The sequence below is a fragment of the Protopterus annectens genome, chromosome 9.part0 (assembly GCF_019279795.1).
Source record: "Protopterus annectens isolate FY-2018-M chromosome 9.part0, PAN1.0, whole genome shotgun sequence".
Classification (NCBI taxonomy): domain Eukaryota; kingdom Metazoa; phylum Chordata; order Ceratodontiformes; family Protopteridae; genus Protopterus; species Protopterus annectens.
In genome coordinates this window covers 330,113,679-330,141,144 of record NC_056743.1, presented here as the reverse complement: position 1 = coordinate 330,141,144, position 27,466 = coordinate 330,113,679, and the positions used below count along the sequence as shown (strand labels likewise).

General features: G+C 41.8%; 1 protein-coding gene across 2 annotated transcripts in view; it reads right to left on the bottom strand.

Moving 5' to 3' along the window:
• RABEP1 (rabaptin, RAB GTPase binding effector protein 1) overlaps nucleotides 1-27,466 on the bottom strand; it is a 1,652,179-nt gene that overhangs the window by 920,043 nt on the left and 704,670 nt on the right. The gene's annotated exons all lie outside the window — the stretch shown is intronic.

Sequence of the window (27,466 nt, the reverse complement as noted above, 5' to 3'; positions counted from 1 at the left end):
GCATGTGAACCTGTCAATTCACAATTCTAAAAAAATAAGGTAGCAAGAATGAACTTTCTTTTCAAGTCTGTCAAAATTGTTCCCGCCTTGTCAAAGAGAATGGGGTTACCATCTACAATCTGTTTAGTAGTAGAATACCTAGATAAAGATATTGCTGCAGGATCTGATTTGGTATTAGAGAACTAGAATTTATGTTGAAAAACACAATTTCACCAGCACTCTACCAGCATTTTATTCAAAAACCAGCGATCTAGTACCTCGGCAATTCGCCTTCATGGATCACAGTATATTCTAATTTCAAACAGATATATATACATCTATCACATCATACAGCTGTCAATAATTCAATCAACTAATTATATATTAAACATTTAAAGTAACAGCATTAATATAGCTAAATAACAATAACAAATAAATATTAAACATAATAAATAAATACACTAATAAATACAATACTGAATACAAACATAAATACTAAATATGAAATGTTGAATGATGAAATATTAAATACCCAATTCCTGATTCAAACCAAAGGGCCTTAAAGTCTTAAACTTCAAAATCATCCTAGTTTCTAACTCTAGCAGTTTGCCCACAAAAAATCACCCCCTCTAGACAAAAAAGGCCTACCAAGCACACAAAATTTCAAACTACTAGGGGATTTACCATGTTTATCATGGAAATGTTTTGCAACAGGGCTCACTTCATTATTATTCCTTATATCTTTAAGATGTTCTAGAACCCGAATCCTAACCATACTCTTAGTTTGTCCTATGTACCAATCATCAATACAAGAACAGCCCAGGATATATACCACCCCTGTCGATCTGCAGTTGAAATAGAACCAAGGAACAAATGTCTTACCATTAATAATGTTTAAATTCATAGCTCTATCACAGATGCTGCAATGACCACATGGAAAAGTGCCAAAAGGCAAAAGGTTATTGTTCCCCTTAACAAAATTATGATTTAACAACTCTTTAAAATTTTTCCCCCTCTTGGAGGAAAAAGTAATATGTTCAGGAAACAAATGACCTATAGTTTCATCCACACTAACAATATGCCAATATTTTCTCACTATCTGAATCAACTCACTAGAAAATGGAGAAAATCTTGTAATATAAAAAAGCTTCTTATCATCATCAACAACCTTTGTGTCATGCATCCTACCCTCAGACTTATTATTCATAGCTAATGTATATGATCTATCATTAATATTCCCAAGTATGTTTTGTTTACATCCCAATAAATGAGCCTCATCATAACCTCTTTCTCTCAATCTTAACAAAACTTTATCCAGTTCATTAGTTCTTTCATTTATGTCACTAGTATGATCATAAATCCTTTTAAATTCACCATATGGTAAAGAATTCAACAAATGTCCAGGATGCATGCTAGTGGCATGTAGAAACATATTAACCGAAGTTGGTTTTCTATATGGCTTGGTTTGAATCAGGAATTGGGTATTTAATATTCCATCATTCAACATTTCATATTTAGTATTTACGTTTGTATTCAGTATTGTATTTATTAGTGTATTTATTATGTTTAATATTCATTTGTTATTGTTATTCAGCTATATTAATGCTGTTACTTTAAATGTTTAATATATAATTAATTAGTTGATTGAATTATTGACAGCTGTATGATGTGATAGATGTATATATATCTGTTTGAAATTAGAATGTACTGTGATCCACGAAGGCGAATTGCTGAGGTACCAGATCGCTGGTTTTTGAATAAAGAAATGCTGGTTGAGTGCTGGTGAAATTGTGTTTTTCAATTTTCTCTTGTTTTTGGTGTTTTTTAACTAGAATTTATGTGTCTTAAGTACTTTACCATAACTTATCAGACTCTTTTGTCTAAGTGTGCATGTGGGGGGGGGGGGGTGACGGTCAGGTACACTGCAAACTGTTAAGAAAAAATCTTCAAAAGCGGGTAACACTGAATGAACAGCTGCAGGTTGAAGAAAATACACATGCAACAAATCATAATACTATTTTTCTGGGACACACAGGGATTTAATCATGTTCCTACTGAACTAAAAGCTCTCATTTTGTTAGACATGCCAGAAACAGAAAAATTCTTCTACAGGGAAATCTGAAGAAACACTTTCCTCAAAATCAGAATTGTCAGCTTGAGGAGAAGTAACTGAAGAATCACATTCTCCTTCCCCTCCCAGTTCATTTGACTAGGAATCCCTTTCAGACTTTGAAAATCTTTTTCTTGTTCTATTAGAAATGATGTCTAACAAATTAAAAGCCGAGGGTAATCCCTCCCACCAACATTTTCCTATCCACAGTTAATGATAAAGGAGAAAAAATATTTTTAAGTTTCTGCTTTTTCTTTCTGGAAACCTCCCAGCAAAAGGGCAGATGTGTGACAGAAGTACTAGCCTGGAAATGAGGCACCTTATTTCACTAAGCAGTACAGCTTCAACCACTCCTTCCCTCAAACTCAACAACAGTAGTTCTGCCTTGACCTATGTGGACAATCAGACAACTACAGGGGACATACCAATCTTCCAGTCCTTACTGGCCTCCAGAGGAGCTACACCAGAGGGATCAGCAGCAAAAGATAAGTGGTCCAAGGAAACAGTTCTAGCTACAGCAAAGTCACCAACCGACGGCTAGGGAAGTGATGGAGTCAGCTGGACACCCTAACAACTTTTTTTTTTCTTGTAAATGGGGAAGAAAGAACCATGGAGAATGACAACTGCTCCATGTTAAAACTGGGAAGGAATCCTCATAAACTGGTAATGGAGCCTGAGCGAGTCGGTAACCATCTGAAAGGCAAATGAATGTTCTGAGGAAAGGTTTACCCTGACAGTCCCCAAAGCACCATATCCTGGCCCCCACACAAATACTCCACACAAAAATGAAGAAAATTTGAGTAAAGCATACATTTTTAGTTTTCTCACAAAAACATTACATAAGCAAAAATCCCTTTGGCAAACATGAGACTCCCTAAAACAAAAGCATTCCCTCGCATTAAAATATACAATTCAAAAACAAAACAAAACACAAAAAACACTTTTTATTCAGATTTTCAGAAAATAAATGTAGTAGAAAGTTTTGCCCCAGATTACTTATCATCCCCGTCTTGAAATGACTATAAACTGTCAGTCTAGTCCAGACACAGATTTGCTATATCCAGGACTGTTTGTAAACTTCTGAGCCCCCAAGCCTTTCTGTGTTGGAGGGAAGCCTTCTAACTTATCAGTGGGAGTGGTAAGCACTAGGTAGCCTATCTACCACAAGAGTGGTTTCTGGTCCGGAAATTGTAGTTTATTGGCTGTTTGGGCAGTTTTTCCATCTCTTTCAACTTTCTGGTTTAAAAGCCTGCATTTGCGCTGGTTTCCCACCTTTCCTGTAACTATGCACACCTCCAGGCTAGTTGCTCAGCATAATGCATCCGAGGTTATCCAAGTGCAACTAACTATGGGCAAAACTGCAAATCCAAATTGTAGCTTGCTACAGATCCCCCCACCATGCCCCAGGATTCCCACTCCTCTTTTCTCGATATACTGGAAAATATTAGGATTCAACCAAACACTCTAATAATGGGCAATTTCAACTACCCCATCATTAACTGGGAAAACTACTCATGTACCAACTCCTTCACTCAACGCTTTCTGGAATTCATAAATTCCAATGCCCTGGATCAACTTTTCCACACCCCCACCAGGGGCAACAATATTCTAGACCTAGTCATTACCAACATGAGTGACTGGTGTTCCACACCTGAAGTCAACTCCTCGTTGGTCAGATCAGACCATAAGCTAATTACCCTAGATATCCACATCCTGCCCCACCCCCCACACCCCCCATTAAGGAAATCATTGTAAATAATTTCTCCAAAGCCAACTTCATGCTTCTTAAGACAGAAGTGGTGAACTTCATGACACCCATGCAGATGGACAATACAGTTACGACTGCTGAATCCTACACAGATGCACTCTATAAGCACTTACACGAGTGCATGGATCGTGCTATCCCAAACAGAACCAAGACGCTATCCTCCAAAAAAAGGAAGCCAATCTGGTGGTCCCCTGCCATAAACAAACTCTACAACAGAAGGAAGAAACTGTTGCAAAAGAGAGTAAAATCCAATGAGTGGAGGAGTTCCTTGGTCAGCCTCAGTAAGAAGCTGAGATTCCTTATAAGATCCTCTAAAGCTAGCTACGAAAACAAAATCGCCACTGATTCTAGGGACAACCACAAGCAATATATAGCTATGTCAAGAATCTCAATGGCAACACCCAGACCTGCTCCGACTTACAGCACAACGACATGAAAATTACAGAACCAAGTGATATTGCCAACGTCCTGACAGATGGGTTCAGTGCTAACTTTACCCCCTCTCACCCCCTAAAGGGCCCATATCTATACAGGAAGAATGCAGAGTCCCTGTAATCACAACTACGCAGGTAAAAGCTGCACTCTCTAAAGCCAAAAACACAGCATCCATGGGACCAGACAACATCCCAGGCTGCGTTTTACACGAACTTCAGAATGAACTGGCTCCCCACCTAAGCACCATGTTCAATCATAGTCTCACATCCGGCTTTGTGCCCACTGAATGGCGCAAAGCAACAGTTATCCCACTCTACAAAGGGGGAGCCACCACTGATCCTGGGAACTATCGCCCTATTAGCCTGACGAGCCTGGTCTGTAAGACCATGGAATGTATCATCACGAAACTCATAAACAAAGACATTGGTAACCTCCAAACTCTGGACCCCACCCAGTTCAGGCTTGCGAAAGGCAAATCATGCCTCCTGAACCTGATCGACTTCTATGAAGCAGTCATCAAAGCTGTAGGCGAGGGTAAGGTGGTTCACACAGCCTATCTTGGCCTCGCCGAGGCTTGACACCATCCCCCATTCTGGAATTATAGCTAAACTCACTAAACTAGGTATAAATCCCTATGTCACAAGATAGGTTGCCAATTAGCTCACTGACAGAACCCACATTGTAAAAGTTGCAGACTCCAAATCTGACTTCAAACCAGTGACAAGTGGAGTACCACAGGGTTCAGTCCTGGGACCTCTCCTGTTTGGTATCTACTTCTCTGAAGTACAGGCAAACTAGAAGCCATAGTTGATACCCCAAATGATGTGGACATCCTACAGACGGGCCTCACTGAGACAGATGCCTGGTGTTAGAGCCATGGCCTCAAGCTCAATGCCAAAATGTGCACTGTCATCCCCTTTGGTAAAAACTCTGTACCCATGAACTACCACATAGGCGGTAGTCTACTTAACGCCGAATGTGTGACAAGAGACCTGGGAACCCAGGTGGACAGTAGTCTCTCCTTTGATAATCACATTGCTACAGTAGTCAGGAAATCCTTCTACATGGCACACATTACAAAAGGTTTCTCATCTAGGAAAAAAGAGGTCATTGTTTCCCTCTACTCCACTCATTAGACCCATTAGAGAGTACAACGCCCATTTTGGAATGTACCTCACAAGACATCTGCAGCAGCTGGAAAGGCCACAGAAGTACCTCACAAAGAGGATTACTGGCCTCAAACAGATGCCCTACACTGACCGTATCAAAAAACTCCAGCTTTACTCCGTAGCATATCGCCTACTCCGAGGTGATCTCTGCCTAACATATAAAGCTATGTCAAACCCAGAGCTGTTGGATATGCTACACCTAAAGAAATCTCAATCCCTCTGAGCAACACGCTCTAGGGACCTAAACCTTGTCACCACAATAAACAGGACATGCTGGAGGGATAGATTCCTATCCCAGAGACTTCCCATACTCTGGAACAAGCTACCCATCTATGTCAGGCAAAGTTCCTCATTAGCACTCTTCAGGAAAATTTTGGTAAGTGGATGGGAAATAGGAAATACACCCCTGGGAACACTTCGGTGGCTCTGCTCGACACTGCACAGGAAAATAACTTTCTAGGGTGGCATAAGCCAGGGAACCTTGTTGGGTAGGCTTACTTAGGCCAATAGCCTAGTACCTACCTATAAAGTCCCCAGAAGCAAAGAGGTTTGGTGGAAATAAACCTCTGAAGCTTCTGGCACCCAGGCTGACGTTATATGGCTCTGCACAAGCCATTGGCAGTCTAGGCATGTGGAAGGTATCTTAGAAGGATTGAAAGCTGTCTGGTGGTCATATCTTAGGCAAGGACATAATGCAAGTAACATAGTCTACTGCAACAATGATCTAAATGTTGAGCATCGTTATTTACATTATGTCACTTTCACATTACTTTGGGGTACCACACTTGTGAGAACCACTTCACTATATTCCACTGACTTCTCAAATGTCAGTTGCAGGCCTGTGAGCTCCAGACAGACAATCTGCACTGAGGTGGGTTAAGCCTGGTCTGTGTTTTACCATGAGATTAAACAACTTGTAAGGAGAGTGCATCATCATCAGCCCCCTTTTTCCCATTTTTTCTACATGGGGTTGGGGTATTGTGTTAACTGTTGCCAACTCTCTCGATTCAGTGCTACACTCCTGCCTTCTTCAACACTCATGCCTGTCGCACAGCTTCTTTCACACAATCCATCCACCTCTTTGCTGGATGTCCTCGCTTCCTCTTACCTTCTTCCCATCTGTCCCAAATCTTCCTCACCAGATTATCTTCTGCTTTTCTATACATATGCCCAAACCACCGTAATCTGTTTTCTTTGATCTTTTCTGCAATCTGAGCTACTTTGGCTTCTGCTCTTATGTCGTCATTTCTTCGTCTGTGCCACAGTGTGCATCCTATCACCTTTCTCAGGCACTTCATTTCCATCACCTCTAGCTTCTTCAACTGGTCTGCCTTTACTGCCCAGGTTTCTGTACCATACAGTAGTACTGGTCACACCACTGTCTTGTACACCTTACTTTTCAGCTTCTTTGGCATTCATCTGTCATAGACTACAACTGATATTCTATGCCAGTTGGCTGCAGTCCCTCTGACTCTAGCTTTGACCTCTTCATTCAGACTACCCTTCTCCTCAACCACCCCCTCCCAGATACTTGAAGCTGTTTACCTGTTCCGCTATCTTCCCTTCTATCTCTATTTTCATCTTCTTCTGATTTCCTTAATTTGCTGCCATTACCTCCATCTTATCTGTGTTTAGTTTCATCCCATGTGCCTTCAGATTTGCATTCCACTCTCCTATCCCTTGCTGAAGTTCTAGCTCAGAATCTGCCTGTAGTGCCACATCATCTATATACAGCAGCTTTGTTGATATGTCCCCTCCAACCTGTTTGCTAATGCAGTCCATCACCAGTATGAACAGTAGTGGGCTCAGAGCTGAACCCTGGTATACACCCATTCCCACTGGGAACCCCTCTGTGAGGCCGAACACTGTTTGTACTTGACTCACTGGGTCCTCGTACATAGCCTGCACTAATTCTACCAATGTTTCTGGGACTTCAAATCACTGCAGTACTGCACAGATCAGCCTTCTTGGGACCTTATTATATGCTTTCTCCAAGTCTAGGAATGCCCAGTTGGACTCTCTCCTCATTTCTAGCTTCTTGTCAAGAATCTGTCTCAATGCAAACATTGGGTCAATTGTGCTGCATCCTGATCTGAATTCGAACTGCTCATCTTCCATCTTCCATTCTACTATTCTGAGTATTTGTTTAACAATCACCCTCTCCAGAACTTTCTTGCAATGTGGTAGGAGTTTGATGCCTCTGTACTGTTCACAGTTGTGGATGTCCCCTTTGTTCTTATACACTGGCACGAGTATGCTTATTCTCCTGTCATCTGGGATACGCCTTTCTCTCCACACTGCTATTAGTACCCTCAGGAGCCAATTTTCCCATAGCTCACCCAGCATCTTCATCATATCTGCTGTGACCTCATCTGAGCCTGTTGCTTTCCCTGACGTCATCTTCCTTAGTTGCTGTTCTTACGTCTTCTAAGGTGGGTTCCTCTTCTTCTCTCACCGTAGGCTGTTTCTAGGGAATTACTGCTTCTGTGGGGTTTTCTTTATTCAGAAGCTGCTGTAAATACTCATTCCATCAAGGAGAGCTCCTGCCTACACAATTCTGTGTTTGCATCCTATTCAACCACATTAGGGTAACATGATCCAACCCAATGTAATTTCTTGGTCAAGGAGGGATTCCACACCAACAGTGGAACACTCAGGTCTATATGCTTCTTGCCTTATAGCTCAGGTCACATATGAGAAATTCTTCAACAGTGAAGGCCCACAATAGTACTGCCCTTGGGCATACATCTGATGCATCAGTATACACTACAAAAGGTCTCCTGAAATCTGAAAAGCCTAAGACAAGCTCTAAACATATGTTCATAGGTTCATAGGTAGGTACTAGGCTATCTGCCCTAGGGCATTTATAAGCCTATCCAGAATTTGTTGGCTTTCGCCTCCCTTTCAGACTAGATTCCTGGGCCTCTGTCCAGCAGGGCCATAGAAGTGATCCCAGGAGTAAATATACGATTTCCCATCCACTCATCAAGATTTCTCTTGAAGAGGGTCAGCGAGGGGCTCTGCCTAACATGGACTGGGATTTTATTCCAGAGCGAGAGAAGCCTTTGGGATATGAATCTATCCCTCCAGCATGTCCTGTTAATTGTTGTGCTAAGGTTTAAATCCCTGGAGCGTGTAGCTCTAATGGATTTGGTTTTCTTGAGGTGAAGCATGTCCAACAATTCCCGGTTAGACATGGCCTTGAACGTCAGGCAGAGATCACCTCTGAGTAGGTGGTAAGCAACTGAGTAGAGCTGGAGTTTCTTTAGTCGAGCTGCATAGGGCATCTGTTTGAGGCCCACTATCCTCTTGGTGAGGTATTTTTGAGGTCTCTCCAGCTGTTTCAGGTGTCGGTAAGGTACATCCCAAATGGGGCATTGTACTCAATTATGGGCCTGATGAGCGATGAGTAGAGGGACACAATGATTTCTCTTGATCTAGATGTGAACCCTTTTGTGATTAGGTGAGCTATATAGAAGGTTTTTCTAACCACTTTGGCAATGTGATTGTCAAAGGAGAGGTTACTATCTACTTGGTCCCCAGATCCCTAATTACTTCTTCCGTACTTAGTGGATTACCTCCTATGTGGTAGTTTGTGGGTACTTCATTTTTCCCAAAGGGGATGACTATGCACTTTTTGGCATTTAGCTTGTGGCCATGGTTTTAACACCAGGTATTCGTCTCCGTAAGGCCCATCTGGAGGATGCTTGTGTCAGCCGGAGAGTTGATTATGGCTGCCAGCTTGCAATCATCTGTGAACTTGGTAAGCCACAGTCCTCCCATGTTTGCCTGTACCTCAGAGAAGTATATACCGAATAAGAGGGGTCCCAGGACTGAGCCCTGTGGGACGCCACTTGTAACCAATTTAGAGTCGGACATGGCACCCGCAACTCTGACCATGTGAGTTCTATCCCTGAACAGTTTGCAACCCATCTTGTGACATATGGGTTAATGTTTAAGCTGGTAAGCTTATTTATGATGCCAGAGTGGAGTATTGTGTCGAAGGCCTTTGCGAGGTCCAGGTAGCCTGTGTGGACTACATTTCCCTCATCTATGGCTTTGGTAACTGTTTCGAAGAAGTCAACTAGGTTTAAGAGGCAAGATCTGCCTTTAACAAAGCCAAATTGGGTAGGGTCCAGTATTTCGAGGTTCCCAGTGTCTTTGTTTATGAGATCCATGATGATGCGCTCCATAGCCTTGCAGACCAGGCTAGTCAGGCTTATAGGGCGATAGTTCCCGGGATCCATTGTGGCTCCACCTTTGTGGAGCGGGATCACTATTGCTGTACGCCATTCAATTGGTACATTGCCTGTGGTAAGGCTGAGTTGGAACAGAGAATTTATGTGAGGGTTTAGTTCATTTTGGAGCTCGTGTAAGACGCAGCCCAGGATACCATCTGGTCCCATTGATGCTGTGTTTTTTTACTTTGGAGAGGGCTGCTTTCACCTGTGTGTCTGTGATGTCTGGGGGACTGGATCCTACTGGGATTGACACTGGCCCTTTTGGGGGAGAAGGGGGGGTAAAGTTTGCACTGAACCTGCCGCCAGGATGTTGGCAATGTCCGTGGGTTCAGTGTATTTTGTGCCATTTTGCACCAGCTCAGAGCATATCTGAGAGTTGCCAACCAGGTTCCTGACGTAGCTAAAGAACGCCTTGTGGTTATCTTTAGAGTCCTTGGCGATTTTTCTTTCAAAGCTAGCCTTTGATGATTTTATGAGGGATCGAAGTTTCTTGCTAGTAATGATCAGGGATGCCTTCCCTTTTTGGGATTTTGCCTTATCATGTAATAGTTTCCTCCTTCTGCTGTATAGCTTATTTATGGCCGGGGTCCACCAGACTGGTCTCCTGTTTTTGGAGGAATGAGTCTTGGTTTTACTTGGGATGGCACGACCATTTATTCTTGCAGGTGCTCATAGCGTGCACTTGCAAAGGTTTCTGCGGTTTGGGTAGCATTTTCCATTTGCCCGGGGGCTTTGAAACTTTTCACCTCGGTATTGAGAAGTGTGAAGTTTGCTTTTGAGAAATTTTTCACCATGGTTCCCTTGGCTGGGGGTGGGGTCTGGATGTGGATGTCCATTGTGATTAGTTTATAGTCTGATCTTACCAACGACGGGTTTACCTCTGATGTGGAACATTTAGCCCCCATGTTGGTGATGACCAAGTCTAATATGTTGTCCCCTCTTGTGGGAGTGGTGACCAGTTGTTCCATGGCATTTGAGTTTATAAACTCCAGGAACTGTTGGGCAAAAGAGTTGGGACTTGAGTAGTTTTCCCAGTCAATGTTTGGGTAGTTGAAATCCCCTAATATCATGATGTTTGGTGAGACCTTCATATTCTCCAATGTTCTCAGGAATGCCAAGTGGGGGGTCCTGAGACAAGGTTGGTGATCTGTAGTAGGCTACAAACTGAAAAGCAGCATTACCTACTGTTAGTTGCACATGGATGGTCTCCGCTGACTCGTGCAGTGCCACTAACCTGGAGGTGTGGGTACCCTTGATGAAAATGGATACTCCCCCTCCTTTAGTATTTCGGTCTGAGTTCTGGGGCCGAAAAGAATGGTATGCATTGAATTCTAGTAGTGCTGGGGTGCTCTCTGGAGCCTTGAACCAGGTTTCTGTTACTGCACAGATATCGATTTTCTCCATACTGAGGAGTGCCTCGAGTGCGTGCATCTTGAGGTTAAGACTTCTGGCGCTGAGTAGCATTACCATTAGTTTTTTGTCTCTGGTATTGTCTATGGAGGTGGGATTGTCTTTTGAGCCTTGCCTAAAAAAGGCACTATGGGGGTGGCAAGAGCCTTTGCCAGTATTCGAAAGCCTAAGGATGACAGGTACAAGCCGTCCCTGGCGAAGCATCGTGGCTTGTCGAACATCTCATCCCAAGCTGACAGACACTGGATCACCTTTGAATGACATCAATAGCTTAGTCAATTGTTAAAATTGATAATTTTGTCTTTATACTGTGGCATCATTCTTGGTGAGGGCAAGATGCTACTCAGGGTCAGGGTCATACCGGCCTGGGCTACTTGATCAGAGAGCTCCTCTATGTCTCTTTTCATGTAGTCCAAGGAGGTATGTCTCAGGTCATTCACACCAACATGGACAATGACAGAGTCATACTTGTACCTGGTGTGGAGTGACCTGAGTATTTGTGTTAGGTGGCGGATCCTGACACCTGACAGGCAGCTTACAGTGACCTTCTCCTTGTTCAGTCTGGTGAGTGGGACATCCATGTGCCTGACAATAGAGTCTCCAATTACTAGTGTATTAGGTGTGTTATTTAGCCTTGGGGGCTGCGACTGCGTGGCACACTGACTTTGTGAAGTATGTGATACGTGAAAGTTGTTGTTGGGTAGTGGATGCTTGGATGTCTGCTTTGGAGGTCTCTGTTGCTTTGGCAGATTTTTATTTAGAGCCTTCGAGTATGTTTTTGTGAGTTTATGTGTCTTGATTGCTGGTGCGATTTGTCTAAGTGAGACTGGTTTTGTGGTGCGGTTGGTTTCCTTCTCCTCCTGACTGACTGTGCCAGTCTTGGGTTGAGAGAGCCTGGCCTCCAGTTTGGCTGTATAGTTGCATCTCTCACATATATTTGTGCCTGTTGGAAAGAGGAGAGGGTTGTCTGAGTATACAAGGCAATTGTAACATTGCCTCAAGATTCCCAGATTCACCAGCTGGAATGGAGAGTATACCTGAAACTAGGCTTTGGACATGCCTGGATGGTTTAAAGAACTGATTTATTGATTGTCCGGAATGGACGAATAGGGAGCCTTGTACTTCTGGAAAATATAAGGGGTGCAGTGCTAGACTTTGTTAGTGCTTACTGAAAAAATTTATCAAGTGCTGGGATTTAGAATGAAGGCTGAGTGCTTATTTTGTGAGTTTGACTAGTTCTAAGGGAAAAATTGAAGCGCAGACTTTGTGGAGCCGGGAATAGTTTAAAACAGCTTAAATGGCACTGTGCGACATTGCGCAATGCGCAAAATCGCGCTAAATCGGGTTTTACGGCAGGGAGTTAGAAAGGGATAGGAAATGGCCCAAAACGGCCAATAAGCTACTAGTTACTGGGCTGAGACCACTCCTCTAAGGACAGATAGGCTGCTCAAAGCTCCCCACTCTCACTGGTGAACAGAGAAGCTTCCTCCTATCCAAATAAGGATATGGGCAACACAGGAACTATAACAGCTTAGAATTCAGCAAGTTCTGAAAACTGGACTATTCTAGTTCATAAAAGGCGGGAAACAAGGATTTTTGGGGGGGGGGGGGGTTCTTCTTTTTTTTCACAAAACAGAAATTCGGCAGAAGAACACTGTAAATTCTATAAATTGGCTAGCACACTTGAGTGTGTAGCCTACAACAATTAAAAAAGGCAAAAACAATGATTTTAGAAGTGCAAACACAAATATGTAGAAAACAATGCTTTACAGATCTCAGATAGTTAGAAAACTCACTTTTCAGCGAGAATAGACAGTCGCAGGTAGGAAGGCAGAAAAAAATATATACTTAAAATCTTTTAAAGTCTCTTTTTCGCTCTCTGCAAGACACCACGAGGAGCTGTGCTGAGTCTGATGCAAGCACAAAACCGTGCTAAAGTGGGTTTTAAGGCAGGGAGTTAGAAAGGGATAGGAAATGGCCCAAAATGGCCAATAAGCTACTAGTTACTGGGCTGAGACCACTCCTCTAGGGACAGATAGGCTGCTCAAAGCTCCCCACTCTTACTGGTGAACAGAGAAGCTTCCTCCTATCCAAATAAGGATATGGGCAACACAGGAACTATAACACAGCCTAGAATTCAGCAAGTTCTGAAAACTGGACTATTCTAGTTCAGAAAAGGCAGGAAACAAGGATTTTTTTTCCCACAAAACAGAAGTTCGGCAGAAGAACACTGTAAATGCTATAAATCGGCTAGCGCACTTGAGTGTGTAGCCTACAACAATTAAACAAGGCAAAAACAACGATTTTAGAAGTGCAAACACAAATATGCAGAAAACAATGCTTTACAGATCTCGGATAGTTAGAAAACTCGCTTTTCGCCGAGAATAGACAGTCGCAGGTAGGAAGTCCGAAAAAAATATATGCTTAAAATCTTTTAAAGTCTCTCTTTCGCTCTCTGCTGCTTGTAGGACTCTGCAGGACACCACGAGGAGCTGTGCTGAGTCTGATACAAGCGCAAAACCACGTTAAAGTGGGTTTCAAGGCAGAGAGTTAGAAAGGGATAGGAAATGGCCCAAAATGGCTAATAAGCTACTAGTTACCGGGCTGAGACCACTCCTCTAGGGACAGATAGGCTGCTCAAAGCTTCCCACTTTCACTGGTGAACAGAGAAGCTTCCTCCTATCCAAATAAGGATATGGGCAACACAGGAACTATAACACAGCCTAGAATTCAGCAAGTTCTGAAAACTGGACTATTCTAGTTCAGAAAAGGCAGGAAACAAGGATTTTTTTTTGCTTTTTTTTCACAAAACAACAGAAATTCGGCAGAAGAACACTGTAAATGCTATAAATCAGCTAGCTCACTTGAGTGTGTAGCCTACAACAATTAAACAAGGCAAAAACAACGATTTTAGAAGTGCAAACACTTCACAGCACACGCAACGTGCCCAATAATGACTCCTTTTAAAATTCGTATGGAGTTACATGTATCGGTAACATATCTAAGTACAATTGTAAATTCCTTTTTATAAGACCCTTTGTTCCTACTACTGTTGAAACTGTCTAGGTATCCTTCTTCCACATTGCCCTCGTTTCTGCCTGCAAATCCTGGCATTTTATGACTTTGTGTCCTGTACGTAAGGCACTGTAGTCGCTGGGTGTAGCAATTTCAATGATCAGTGTTACTTTGGTCTTCTTTTCACGGATTACTATACCTGGTTTTCTTGCATCCATTTTTTTGAACTATTGGTAATGGGTGATTCCATGTGATATAAACTTCATCATTTTCTATAATGCTTTGTAGCTCATGTTTCCAGTGTTTTTCAGCTACTTCAGTATTATAATGTTTTCACAATCCCCAGTGAGACAGTCTTGCCATTATGCTTTTCAGTACACGCTCCTTTTGCCATTAGTATATCACAGCCAGCAAAAAGATGTGCGGCTGTTTCCAATTCTGTTTTACAAAACCTACATTTGTTTATCACATGCTCAAAATACTTTGTAAACCAACATGTAAGTAGTCCAACTATTTTGGGCCGCCAAATATTAACCTTTGGTCTTTTGGTTTAAATCACATGCTCAAAAGACTTTGTAAACCAACGTGTAAGTAGTCCAACTATCTTGGGCTGCCAAATATTAACCTTTGGTCTTCCTCTCCTTATCCATTCCTGCATTCAATCCTGATTGACATGAGAATGTTCCAAGAGTTTTCTATACCTGGAACTATATTTATGCATTTTCCACATTGCTTGCCTTCTCATCTGATCTTTCACCTTATATTCTTTCTTTGTTTTTGGAACATTTAGTTGCTGCCTGATTTTTACCTACTTCTGGTTTGATTTCCATTCCCACTTGACGGCGATATGCTTCTGCTAAACTTAAGCATGGAAGTCACCTTAGACTTATTCTCCTCATGTTTAAACACCTTCACTATGTTTGGGTCTTATGAGGTTAGCAGATATGGATGCAGTCTCATGAATGCAGATCTATACATGTAATCAATTTTGAGGAGGTCCAAACCTCCTTCAGAACGTGGAATATATAGTCTTGGCATGAAATGATTTTTATAAATCATTTGATGAGCATGAAGAATCCTTCTTGTTTTCCTGTCCAACATATCCAACACCTTTTGGGGCCAGTCAATCACTCCCAAAGTTAGGACAGAAGAGCAAAATGGTTTATAGCTTGGACTTTGTTCCTAAATGTCAACACTGTTTTCAGTATTAAAGTCTTCTAAAGTATTCCTTACTGAGTTTTATTTACATTTGTTCTTGTTTTATTGTTGATCCTTCATTAATTCCCAAATATTTATATACTTCCTCTTGCTCAAGTTCTTTTATATCACATTCCTGTCCCAAACTGATGTTTTCTCGGTGCTGCAGCTTTCCTGCGTTAAAGGTTGCTTCTGCACATTTATCAAGACCAAATGACATTCTTATACCATCTGAAAAAGTTTTGACCACTTGCAGTTGTGCTTTCAGTTCCTCATATGACAAACTATACAGTTTTAAATCATCTACAAAAAGAAGATGAGAAGTCTTTACACTATTTTATTTTCTGGGAGCCAAATTGTAGCCATGACCTAATCTGTTAAGTAGGCAGCTTAATGGGTTAAGGGCAGACAAAAGAGCAATGGTGACACAGTCCCCCTGGAATATACCCTTTTGAATGTTCACCCCTGGAATAATAATTTTTTTAAGTCTATCCATGCCATACTTAGATTCTTCCCCTTTTCACAGTTCTCCATTATGACTAACAACAAATGATTTGTTCCATATGACTTTCTTCTATTACCCTTTTGTTCTATTGCCATTAGTTTTTTTCTAAATGACTATAAACTCTGTCGGCATCAATTCCAGTATATAGTTTATACATTGTCGGAAGGCAAGTTATTGGTTTATAGTTTTTAGGATAGTTTGCAGGTTCGTTCTTAAGTATGAGTATGTTTTTTTCCTGTTGTTAACCACACTGGTGCCTGTTTGGGGTGCGCATATAAATAGTTCTTACACAAGCTAAATCTTCATGTAAAGATGTTAATTCTCTTACCCAGAAGTTAGGTATTACATTGGGCCTGGGTTTTTCCAGTTAGGAGCTTTTCTTAACTTTATTTCAATCCCTCTGGCCATTACCTCATCCCATTTCATATCCTGTACATTTGAACTTCTTATTCTTTGTTTACTTCTTCTATACATTTAGCATCTTTGTTATGTTAGACATGATCTTAACAGATTTTTCTCCAAAATATATCTACTTCTTTTTTTGGCGGGGTTTCATTTCCTTTTGCCTTATTTCCCAATTCTCTATAAAACTTTCTGGGATCATCAATAAATTGCTTATTTTGTACTTTTCCTTAATATGCATCTGGATATCTTCTAAGTTTTTCTGCCTGTGCTGATATATAGTTTAAATGCAATAATTCACAACAGACCCTGATGTGTTCTGATATCTTGCAATACTTTTATCATGTCCATCTTTCTGAGTATTTTTGTTGATCTGTTCCCCTCTTCTATACTCTTCTAACAGTTACACGTCTTGTCTTAATTGCTTTATAGTTTTCTCTATTTGATGCTTCCATGATGACATTCGATTTCTCTCCTTCATTTCCCTTACTAATCTGTATTTTTGTGGTAAGACTTTATTTGTTATTAATTTAGCTGCACAGTAATGTATTCCATTTACCTCTGCCATACTGCACATATCTCGATGGACAGTCCTAATTACGTGGTCATTTGTTTTATCAAACTTCTACATTTTTGGATTTTGTTGACTTTCTGTAATCTATTTCTTTCACTGATCTTAATATGTCTGTCCATCTCTACTACATCAAGCAACTCCTCTCTTAGATCATTTCCTTCTAAATTGAGGGTGCATTCTTTGTTCTCGATTTCCTGTGAGCATTCTATAGAAAATTCCAGAGCATCTTCCTGTGCCATATTCTTTTCAGTTTCATCCTGTGTCATCCTTTGTTCTTTCATATGGGAACTCACTGGCCTATCACTCCACAACACTGACTGTGTCAGAGTTGCCACAGTTTCCTGTTCCTTTCTTTGCTGTGCATCTCTAACAATGTTTGTACTGGTTTCCTATGGAAGACTCCAAAGTATCTTCATATGGCAACTGATCAGATGTCTCCCGCTCCACTGGTTTCTCCTGAATTTGGGTATCCACTGCTCTATCCTACTGTGATGTTATCAGAGTTAGATTTTCTGCACTAAATCTTTCACTTCACAGGTAATCCACGACCACACGTTCTATTGCTTTAACTTCGCCATTACTAACCCTCTTTTCTACTTTTCCTCTGTTTTCTTACTTTTTGTTTTGTAAAATTTTCCATGTCCAGATATCTTTTCCTGTATTTCTCTTCAAATATCTTTTTGTATTGACTAGTTTTGCTTTCTCCTTTGCATAAAGAAAAAACACTGCTCCAAAGCCATAAAACGGTATTTTAATAAACAAATGTAAGCACTTTCGTTTCCAATGCTACAGAAACATTATCAGACAAACAGATACACTACCGCACATCCTTTAAATACCATAAAACATCACTTCCTTATGGGACTAACCTTACTTCCTTACCTTTTACTATTCAAAATGCACTAGGATTTGCTACATCTGTGCCGCTATTCCCACTGCGCATGACAAACTACCATTGACAGCTAGTCCTTTGCTTACTATGCTGAATGGTGCAGATATGGCAGCCCACCACACTGAATAGGAGATAGACCTATTCCGTGCCGTAACGTTAATTGACTGTAAGGCTGTATAGTCTGTAACGGCACATACTCTCTGGATTGTTATGCTACAATTATCTGAGCCAACTTTCTTTATTCCCTTTTGTTTTAGGCATAAAATGCCTTGTTGTCGATATGCCAGAGTCAGAGAAACAGTTCGATTTGAATGCATCTTTTTACACAATCCACCAGAAGTATTAAACAGAATGGTAGAGTGATTATTAGTAGGCAAAGGACTAGCTGTAAATGGCAGTCCGTCATGTGCAGTGGGAATAGCAGTACAGATGTAGCAGTCAGGAACGTTGAAGGTGGAGGCATAAGCATACTTGATGGCTTGGTAAGTGTTAAATGGTGGGTGCCATGCTGCTTTCTTGTGAATCTAAATGGTGTCTGCAGTGAATAGGAATAGCCAGAGAAGAAAAAGAAGCACAAAAAGAATGATGATAAGAAGGGCCATCCAGTATCGTTGAGGAAAAGCACTTTGCATTGGTGCCGTAGGAGGTGATGCTGAAGCCGTGGGACAAAGGAACTTGTTGTCATCAGGCATATGGAGATGTGGCAGTTTTGCTTTTGGTGCGAGTTGCCACAGGTTCAAAAGTAGGAGTGAGAAATGGAAGAGGTTGCTGTGAGTCCGATGGTTCAACTTTTTTAACGTGTGACGTGTGGATTCACACAGGAGAGCCTTGAAGTCAAACTGCAGATAAAGTCGTCAGAAGAACCAGGTAAGGTCCTTTCCAGCACGGTTGAAGTGCAGTCTTTCTAGAAAAGGATTTGATGTATACCCAGTCACCCAGTTGCAGGGCAGATGACAGGGAAGGATCTGGAAGATGTTGCGCTGCTGCCACTTGGTGATGAAATTGTAGAAAAGAGACAAGAGATTTGCAATACAAAAGAATATCATTATGAAAAGCATCATATTTAGAGAATGGTGGTGGTGGTGGTGTCATAGGCATTTGCATAGGCCGGCCCATAAGAATTTTATAAGGGGAAAGACCCTTAGTAGGATATGTCTGAGTTCGCATAGATAATAATGCCAGTGGTAAAGCCTGTACCCAAGTAAGGCATGTTTCTGAAATAATCTTAGCAAGTCTAGTTTTTAGAGTTTGATTCGTTCGTTTAATAATACCTGAGGCCTGTGGCCTATAAGATCAGTGGAATTTTAAAGTAATGCCTAACATTGTACGTAGTGAGTCAATAAGCTGAGCAGTAAAATGTGTGCTTCTGTTAGAGTATATTTGACAGGGAACACCCAAATGAGGTATTAGTTCATAGCACAATTTTTTTGCAACAGAAATAGCATCATTTTTAGCACATGGGTAAGGCCTCTAACCACCCAGAAAAAAACATCCACAACAGTCAAAACATATTTAAAACAAGTACAAGTTGGGAGTTTAATAAAGTCCCACTGTAAGGCACAGAATGGTCCCATTGGTTTGTTCACAGGTTGAGTGGGTGCCATAGTGCCTTTTGAAATGTTACGCTGTAAACAAATGGAGCACGTGCTCAAAAAGTGTTGCACAGAAGCAGAAAGTCCTGTGGCAAACCAATCCTTTTAGATTTGTTTTATTAAGGCTTGTACCCCTACATGAGCTGGCAGGTGATAAGCCTTAATAAGAGAATTTAACATTGATGTAGGGCAGAGTAACCTGCCATCCGGATGCTGCCAAATTGAATCAGAGCGTTGAAAACAATGTTGAGCCAGCCATGTTTTTTTTTTTTTCTGATTCCGGTGCTTCGTCTTGCAAAGTTTTTAGAACAGTTGTATCAAACATAACCACTTGTAAAGTAGGCTGCAAAAATTGTCACTGAACAGCCTGTGAAAAAGCAGCCTGCTTTGCAGTCCAGTCAGCCAAGTTATTTTCCTTAGCTACAAGGGAATTGTCGGACTGGTGAGCTGCACATTTAACAACAACAATTTCGGAAGGCAGTAACAAATTTTGTAATAAGTTATCAATGTAGAGATAATTTTTAATAGTTGTTTCAGAGGATGTTAAAAAAACCCCTTTTTTTTCATAAGGTACCAAAATCATGAACAACCCCATGGGCATAACGTGAATCAGTACAGATGGTAACAGATCTGTCCTTGGCTATTTTGCATGCATGTGAAAGCGCTACTAATTCTGCAGTCTGTGCAGAGGTGCCAGGTGGTAATCATTCAGTTTGCAGTATTTCAGATGGTGTGCATACAGACCACGCAGCCTGGAGTTCGCCAGAATTATTTCGTAAACAGGATCCATCCACAAAAAGAACTAGTTCTGGGTTAGGCAAAGGAACATCATGCAAGTCCATCCTAGGAGAAAGAACAGTGTTAACAACAAGCACATAAATTTGTGGTTCGTCCTCGTCACCAGTTGGTATTACAGAGGCAGGGTTTAGTGGTGGGCAACGTGTAATTTGTATAGTAGGATTACTCAATAAACTTAACTCATATTTAGTGAGGCTAGCAGTGGAAAGATACTGAGTTTTTGTTTTTAAGAGTAGTGCTTGTATGGCGTGTGGCACTGCTAGTATGGTGTCATGACCCAGGGTCAATGGTGTCACCATGTCGACCAAAATAGTGGCAGCTGCTACAGCCGTAAACAGGGTGGATAGCCAGAGGCTACAGGGTCCAACTGAGTACTGTAATATGCTATAGGTCGATAGCCCCCTGAACGGGTTTGAGCTAGGAGCCCCAAGGCTGTTTTATTTCTTTCACAGCAAAAGAAAACAAATGGTTTGGAGTAATCTGGTAGTCCTAGGGCAGGTGGATTTATTAAGGCTGTCTTGATAGCTTGAAAAGCATTTTTATGCTCAGGTAGCCAGGGCAGTGGATTTGTGACTTCCTTTTTTAAGAGCTGTAACAGGGGGGGGGGGGTCGAAATTTCAGAGAAATTGGGCACCCACTGTCTACGATAACCTGCTAGGCCGAGAAACCCCCTGAGTTGTCTCTGTGTTACAGGGCGAGGGGCAGTCTGAAGAGAGGTGATTCTACTTGGGAGTATATGATGTGAATCCAAAGAAATAATATGACCCAGATAGTGCACTTCTCCTTGACAGAACTGTAGTTTAGCTCTATTTACCTTGAAGCCTCGTTCAGCTAAAAACTTTAGGACTAGGAGAGAATCGTCAATACAAGACTTTGTATCTTGGGAAGCGATAAGAATATCGTCCACATATTGGACCAAAACTGAACGGGGAGGTAACTGTAAGTCCTGTAGTTGTCTATGCATTTCCCTGGAAAATAAGGTTGGAGATTCTACATATCTTTGGGGTAATCGAGTCCAAGTGCACTGTTGGCCCTGGTAAGTGAATGCAAACAAATACTGACTATCTGAATGTACCGGAAGAGAGAAAAAAGCTGATGAGACATTTATAACTGCAAAACAACATGCCGTAGGCGGGATACAGCTCAAAATTGTAGCTGGGTTAGGCACAATTTGAAAAACAGGCAAAACAGCTTTATTGACTTCTCGCAAGTCCTGTACAAATCTATAAACTTGTTTACCAGGTTTCTTTACCGGTAATATTGGAGTGTTACATGGGCTAGTGGTAGGAATTATAATTCCTTGCTGCACCAAGGCAGAAATGATGGGGGCAATACCAGATGTAGCCTCAGTCGTCAAAGGGTACTGTGGCACCCGAGGTAACTTTGTCCCAGGTTTTAAGGTTATGTTTACGAGAGTGGCCGAAGTCAAAAATTCTACATTGTTGTCATGAGTGGCCCACAAGTGGGAGGGTAGCGAGTTTAAATGCTGGTTTAAATTTGGGTTAGACGCCACTTGCTTTACTTGTAAAGCAACGGTTTCATTTAGCACAGCTAATATACTATTTTGTTCATGGGAGGTACCTGTAGATACACCCCATCAGCGGTGCAAAAAATAGTGACCCCCATTTTGCAGAGCAGATCTCTTCCTAACACGTTTAGAGGTACTGTGGGTCCTACTAGAAATGCATGATAATCCTGCAAAGGTCCCAAAGTTACCTAGACAGGGACAGTCTCAGAATATTCAATAGGGACACCAGAGACACCTATCCCTCTAGTTGTATTTTCAGAGAGGGGAACATTTAGTGCCGCTTTGCCTGCTAACATGAACTTAGTTGTTCCGGTGTCAATTAGAAATGGGTATGGTTTATTTTTGACAAGCAACATAACATTAGGTCCGTCTTGGTCCACTGGAATGAAAGGACACAACTGCTGTTGTTGATGTTCAGGGAACCTTCATTGTGAATGAGCCATTGATGGCTGCTGCCAGTGGGGTGGAGTCCAATTTGAATTCCATTGTTGTGACGTATTAGTGGGTGGAGCAGGTTGTTCAGCCAAATATGGCCATTCATTTCTTCAGTGGCCCGTTTGGCCACAACTGAAACACTCTGTCTGATTATCATTACTCTGGTGTGGGGCTGATCGTGTTTCCTGCCAGTTTTGTCTATTTTGGGTTCTTGCTCCTTGACGTCCCCCTCTTCCTCCTTCTCTTCTTCCCCTTCCATGTTGCCCGAAGGCAGTACACATTTGAATCTGTGCCTTAACAAATTTTTCCTGTAACTCTTTTTTTTCCTTTGCTAAATGGTCGGATAAAAATTGCACTTGGGTAACCAATTCGCGCAATCCAAGGCTGGGCCAGTTTAGACATACCTCCTTTCATTTGTCCCGTACTTGCGGGCGCAACCCACCCACGAGGCCAGTCGATAATCCACTATGTGCTGGTCCTCCGGTGGGTTCTGGGTAACCAGAGTAAGCCTCAAAGGCTTCAGTGAGACAATTTAGATATTCGTGCACAGGTTTGTCTTCTTTTTGAAGAACTGACTTAATCTTGGACCAGTTGGGTGGGGCAGGACTATTACAGTAATGGCATCCACTATACATTGTCTAACTTCTTTAAATCCATTATTCCCCCTGTACACTATGCTTTGGAATTGGGTTAGGGACATCTGCATGGTCCCAAATTCATTTTATTAAATCAGCTGGCACTGCATACTGAAGGACTGCTCTGACCTCTTCTACAGTGGGATTTTGTAAAAGAATGCGTCCCGCTAACACATGCTGAAATTCAGCCGGATTGGTACGGACAGACGGTAGTGACCTAGTAATGGCCTGGAAATCAATCTCTAACCACACCCTAGGCACCACAACGGTCAGTGGTTCTTGTGCATTCCTGGCACGGGCTGGGTTGGGAACTTCCCTCAATGGCAGCAGTCTGTCGTCATCTGACGATTCAGAATCTGTGTCTGGATTAAATTTGTCTGGCCCAAAGTAGCCATCCTCACTATCGCTAATAGCGGGGAACTGGCCAAAATGCCTTCGTCGGTGTGGACGTCGCTTTCCTTTTCCCTTATGATAGGGTTTAGCCTTAAAGTACATTTGAGCTTTTGCTTTCTTATGAGTCTGATGGCGAGTCCTCACTCCCCCTGGCTCTTTTTTATCACCTAATTCTGTATCAGAGTCACTAGACTGTCTACTCACAGCTTGTTCTCCATCCCTACTGATAGCGTCTGGCTGCGATACCTCAGCAATTTGTTGATCTGGGGGGGCTGGTATGGTTTGGGCCCCGGAGATGCAGTTGGTGGTGGGGGAAACCAGGCATTATCGTCCTCTGAAGATTCAGTTATTTGTAATTTAGCTAATTCCTTTACAGGGTAAAGCCCCTTAAAGGGCGGGTCTTTTAAACATTTACCGTTTACTACGTCTAAATTACTAGCAGTGTGTTGTAATTCCCTCAGCTGTTCTTTTAATTTTTTCTGATTATCTTTTAAACTACTGATTACGGAATCCTTTTCGCTCTTTTTCGCCTCTGTCATCCAATCATTAAATGTTGCCCAACACAACCCTGGTATTTTTCTTCCTTTTTTTCTTAATTTTTCCTGAAGATTAAGCAAAATATTCTTATTAAAACTGCCATTTTCTGGGAAGGAGAGTCTACCGTCACCTTTAGTAAGGGCGACCCACTGACTTATAAACATACAGCTGTCCTGGGACACATGAAAATACATATAACCAGCTGGTGTACCCGCTCCCATTTTCACACAATAAGCTATAGTGTATTTCACAGATTTAGCTGTGACGTTTTTAAATGTCATTTTCCCCACTCTCGTATCTCCTTTCACTCGTATGTCGCCAGTTTCTTTGTTTAACCCACACTCATACTGCACAATCAATAGTAAGAAAAAGAAAAATTCATGCCACTTACCTTAAAACGACTGAATGAGAGGAATTACTTGACCCCTAAAAAGTAGTAATATCCTAAGAAAGAGAATTTTAGAGCAGGCAAATACAGGAAATGAAAGAAACACCGCAAAAACAGAAAAGTCTGTCGTGGGCCCTTTTATCAGTGGTATTTTATTCAATCCCTGACTGCCGCAGCCGCTATCAATTCAGATCCGAGTCACGGCACCAATTGTTGCAATTTAATGTTAACCTCAATGAAGACACGACATACTTTTTCTCCTTTAGTGGTATTTATTACACACGTGTGGGAGCCTTATGGAAACACCAGGGAGACTCCCATAACAAAGGAATGCATGAGCTTATATACTGTTAATACTGCTGACAATACAAAAATATAAAATGAACCAATTAGATCATTACAGAGAGAAATTAACCAATCAGTAGCTTACCCGTAGGCTTAAAGCAGTGTATGTCACTATTTCTCTAGGCAGAGAGAGAAAATCAGATACACTTCCATATAAGGCACATTTCCTGCTTTTAAGCAATCTCTTGCTTTTCAGTACTTTTCCACTATTCACAGTTTACTCAAAGACAAAGTACAATTTGATACCTGCAGATTGTCACATACTCAATTCCCTTAAACACATGCTTTTAACCATTCATATTTTACAGATTTTATGAAGGTAACAAAATGTTTTGTAGCTTGCATTTTGGCACCACCTTTCTTAGAAAGTGAGATGTTGCATAAGATGTAGTATAACATGCCTTGCACTTGGGCCCCACCCCCTCAAGGAAGTGCGGTTAATCCCTTAAGGAAGTGATGTTTTTATGGTAGTTAAAGGATGTGAGGTAGTGTATCTGTTTGTCTGATGATGTTTCTGTAGCACTGGAAACAAAAGCGCTTACGTTTGTTTATTAAAATACCATTTTGTGGCTTTGCAGCAGCATTTTTTTCTTCTTGCAGTGTCACTTTTTGCTGTTGGGCTTGATTACTTGCTTTCTCCTTTGCATAAATATTGCACCATATTAAATATCTTTTTCTTTCCCATGTCCATATTTCTTCTTCAGATGTCTCCTACTCCTCTTGTTTCTCCTTACTCTGGGAGTCCCTTGGTCAGTGAGTATTTCCCTATGCGTATCTACTCAGGAAAATAATAAAACTCCCTCCTTAGGTATAGACTCAGCATTATCCTTAAGTAGAGGAATGGTCTCGGTGCACTTAGCTGCATAGTGCAGAATAAAAAAAAAAATGTACTGAAACCCACTGATGGGTTTTACCAATTGTCCTAAAATGTCCACAGCAATATGTTAAAAATAAGAAGTTATGTACCTACCATAACGTTCCATGTTAGTTGTCTTCTTCTCGCCTTCTTTCTTGCTGGATGGGTTCGGAGCCGATCCTCGGCTCCGACTCGGCAATACTAAAAGCTCGAGAGCTAATTCCACCGGCTCGAGGCTCCCCTATATCCCACAATGCTAGGCGGTAACTACTCAGATCTCGTTTGGTAGCTATACCAAGCAATACTAGTCTCCAAAATGGAGTAACAAGTTTTGGAAGAAGAGACACAAAGAATTCCGGTCGGTCTGTCCAGGCTTGGGGGAAGGAGGGAGGGACGCAAGAAAGAAGGCGAGAAGAAGACAACTAACATGGAACGTTATGGTAGGTACATAACTTCTTAATGTTAAGTTGTCAATTTCGCCTTCATTCTTGCTGGATGGGACCGCGTCCCTAGCACCTTATCCCGGGTGGCCTATCGGAACAGACTCTTGAGAACAGTGGAACCAAAATTGGCACGGCTTCTGGAAACCATGTCCAATTTGTAATGTGAAATGAATGTATGAGGAGAAGCCCATGTGGCTGCTGCACAGATTGAGTCTATTGGCAACCTGTCCTGAAAGGCAATGGATGTAGCTAATGCCCTGGTTGAGTGAGCTCTAGGTCTTGAGGGTAATTTCTGATGTCTAATCTCATAGATGAAAGTAATTGCAGAAGTTAGCCATCTAGACAGAGATACTTTGGTAACTGGAAGGCCTAATCTTCCTTCTGCATATGACAGAAACAATTGATCAGATTTCCTGAGTTGTTTAGTTCTGTCTAAGTAATATCTCAGTTGGCGATTAACATCCAAAAAATGCAGCTTTTGCTCTGATCTATTTGAATAGTTAGGGAAAAAGACGGGGAGATCAATAATCTGGTTTAGGTTAATTTGAGAAGAGATTTTTGGTAAAAAGGTTGGGTTCGTCCGGAGAGATACTTTGCCTTTGTGAAAAACTAGGTAAGGAGGACGACTGCAGAGGGCTTGGAGTTCTGATACTCTCTTCGCTGAAGTTATAGCTACCAGAAAAAGTGTCTTCCAGGAAAGCAATTTTAGAGAACATGAAGCCGCTGGTTCGAAGGGGGGAAGAATTAAAGATGCCAGAACCAAGTTTAAATCCCATTGAGGTGGAGGGTCTTTGATCGGAGGTTTGAGGAGAAATATACCTCTTAGGAAGGCCTTACAGAGCTTGTGAGCCATAATGCTGGATTCTGAAACACCCACATGAAAATTTGAAATGGCAGCCAACTGAACTCTAATGGTTGACGCAGAAGATCCTAAATGAAAAAGTTCCGCCAGGAAGTCTAAAATGGACTGGATAGATGCAGTAAAAGGATCAATGTTTTTCGATGATGCCCAAAGGGAAAAACGTTTCCATTTACTAGTATAAATCTTCCGGGTAGAGGATTTATGAGAGGCTATCAATATATCTCGGACCGAGCGAGATATTGAGGGAAGCCTGGCTAAGGTAGGAATTGGAGAAACCATGCTGTGAGGTTTAGGGAAGACAGAGATTGGTGCAGCTGACCCGACTGATGGGTAATCAGATCTGGTACTGGGACCAGATGCCAAGGCTGCTCCAAAAGGTAACGATGAAGAAAGGGGAACCATATCTGTCGAGACCAGTAAGGGGCAATGAGGATCATAGTCACTCTCAAAGCGATGGCTTTCTGAATTAGTTGAGGTATCAATGGAAAGGGGGGAAAAGCATACAGAAGTCCCCGGGGCCAATCGTGGACTAGAGCGTCTCTGGTGGGATGGCCTGGTAACGGGAAGAGCGTGAAGAAGTCTTGACACTTGCTGTTTTGGGGAGTAGCAAAAAGATTGCAGCAAGGATGGCCCCCATCTTAGAAATACCTCTTCTAGAACTGATGTCTTTAGAGACCACTCGTGTGGCATGAGAATTGCTCTGCTCAACCTGTCTGCAATGACGTTGGATTTCCCGGGGATGTGCGTCGCCGTCAGAAAACGTTGAGAAGAGATCGCCCATTGCCAAAGTCTGAGTGCTTCTCGACATAAAGGGTATGATCTGGTTCCGCCTTGTTTGTTGATGTACCACACCACGGACATGTTGTCCGTTTGAATTGCGATAGTCCTTATGGGAAGAGAGTCGTGAAGGGCTTGCAACGCTAAAAGCACTGCTCTCATCTCTAGGACATTTATGTG